The sequence below is a fragment of the Canis lupus genome, chromosome 1 (genome assembly GCF_011100685.1).
Source record: "Canis lupus familiaris isolate Mischka breed German Shepherd chromosome 1, alternate assembly UU_Cfam_GSD_1.0, whole genome shotgun sequence".
Classification (NCBI taxonomy): domain Eukaryota; kingdom Metazoa; phylum Chordata; class Mammalia; order Carnivora; family Canidae; genus Canis; species Canis lupus.
Window position 1 is genome coordinate 34,580,154 of NC_049222.1, and position 2,028 is coordinate 34,582,181.

The 2,028-nt window shown below is 41.9% G+C and overlaps 1 pseudogene; it reads right to left on the minus strand.

Moving 5' to 3' along the window:
• Nucleotides 1-1,194: 1,194 nt before the first annotated feature.
• Nucleotides 1,195-1,720, minus strand: LOC100686509 (annotated as a pseudogene).
• Nucleotides 1,721-2,028: the final 308 nt, after the last annotated feature.

Genomic DNA, 2,028 nt, shown 5'->3' on the forward strand with positions numbered 1-2,028 from the left:
ATTAAAATTTCCAGGTCCATGCCATTGTAAATAGATCATCTCCTGCAGAGGGGCAATGATAGGAGTATGTAGTGAACAAAGCTGTGATGGGAAAACAAGCGTAAAATCACATTCCCACAGACTTTGCAGTTTTGAAACAATTGCCTTTAAGTTCTGTGTTGTTTCCTTTGCCTCAGCTTCCTCCTCCTATCGGTCTAGCCCAATCAGGCTTCTCAAGTGCTTGAAGGTCAACATACCAGCATCTATTCCACACCATTTCCTGGGCGAGTGCATCGTAGACATTAATGTTTCCGTAACCAGGGGAGATCAACAATTGTGCAGACAGTGTGGGGTTTGGTGATGCACAAGTACAGCATGAAACATCTTCAATAAATCATATTTGCTGTGTTTCCTATTCCCATCATGCAGGAAGTGCTGGTTCCACAGGCCCCTGGGCTCTCAGAGATAAGGAAAGCTCTGCAGTGTTCAGAATTTTCAGATAGAGCTTTGGAATTTTGCACGAGATATGGAGTATGCAGTTCTAGACTGAACAGATAGGAAGCTGTTCCTCAGGTGTCATCACCCACTGGAACTGTCTGTCTGGACCTGGGAAACATGGATAGCTGGGATTCCTCTCTGGGTTTGAGATAGGCTATTGTGTGGATGTTTAGATAAACTTATATCCAAATGCCTATCCAGCCATTGCTGTGGAATTTCATTCATGAGAGCAATGTCCATAGTAAAGGAAGCAGATCAAACTGTGTTTGGTAGGTTCATCTATGAAAGCGGCCTTAGATTTGACATCCTGGGGCCTGGTTAAAGGATCAAATGAATCAGTAGATAAATTATTAATCATTTTTCTTTATGTGACTTGAAACACATCCCTATCCTGAAGTAAGGTAGGATGTAAGCAATAACGTAAAGCATAATAAGAGTTGTGAAGTCTGCACTCTGGAAGGCTTTATTTGTTTGGAAGGTTCTCAGGGGTGGGGGTGCAAAAGCAAGTGTCCACATTATGAAAAGATGACATGAGTAATCCCAAACAAGGAATAGTCAGATACATTTAAATGCTTCTCTTATAATGCTCAATAAAAATAAAAGCAGGAACTAAAAGTTAAATAAATCATAAAACATGCGTTGATAGCTTCAGTGTAGAAATTGCATGTCTGTTAACATGACTAAGGGAAACGTAAAGAAATGAAAGTAGTCATATTGTTACTTTTCCTTACACAAAGGCAATTTACTCACAGAAAACAAAAATTTGAAGAATCTTGTTCGCAGATGGCTACTATGGTGACCCCCTTTCCTGTGGGTGCTATTGGAGGGGACGAGGGTGACATTTTCCATCTACCCAATCTCCATTCCTGAGTGGACAAGGGCTCTGAGGGTTGACTAGGCTCAAGGTCCAGGAGTCTTGGTTCGATTTCCTCCTGCGGCCCAGAGTTTGGTGTGGAGGCCAGTGGTGCCCAGCTCCTTGCACCTCTGGGTTACATCCTGGGCAGCCAACATGGCAGCAGTGTAGGGAGAAGACCCATCTAGGTCAGCCTCACCTTCATCTCTCTAGTCACACAGCAGATGATTTCCTTGCCAGAAAGACTGGAGACATGAACAAAACTGTCATTGAAGGATGCAAAGATGTAGCAGACACCAAACACATTTCCTCCTTCAACTACATGAGGTCCAAGCTGATGACCTATTTTTCCTTCCTTTCCTTCCCCTTGAGAGGAGCCATTTCTGTACGTCTTCTCGACTCTGCCACCAGAAAATGAAAGTAGTTATATTCTTCATGGACGATGAGTCCTTTTGCTCCCCTGTGATTGTCATACATAGGGTGTATATATGTCATTAGGCAATGTGATTCTTGCTTTCTTTGCAATTTCTTTGGAATGTACATTGAATGTGTTCTGATGTTAGGGAATTACTCAAAGATCTACTGTACAGCAATGTACCTCCAGGTAACTGTGTTGTATTGTACACTTAGATTGTTAAGAGGGTAGAGTAGATCTCATGTTAAGTGTTCTTTGCAATAAAACAAATTTTAAAAAATAA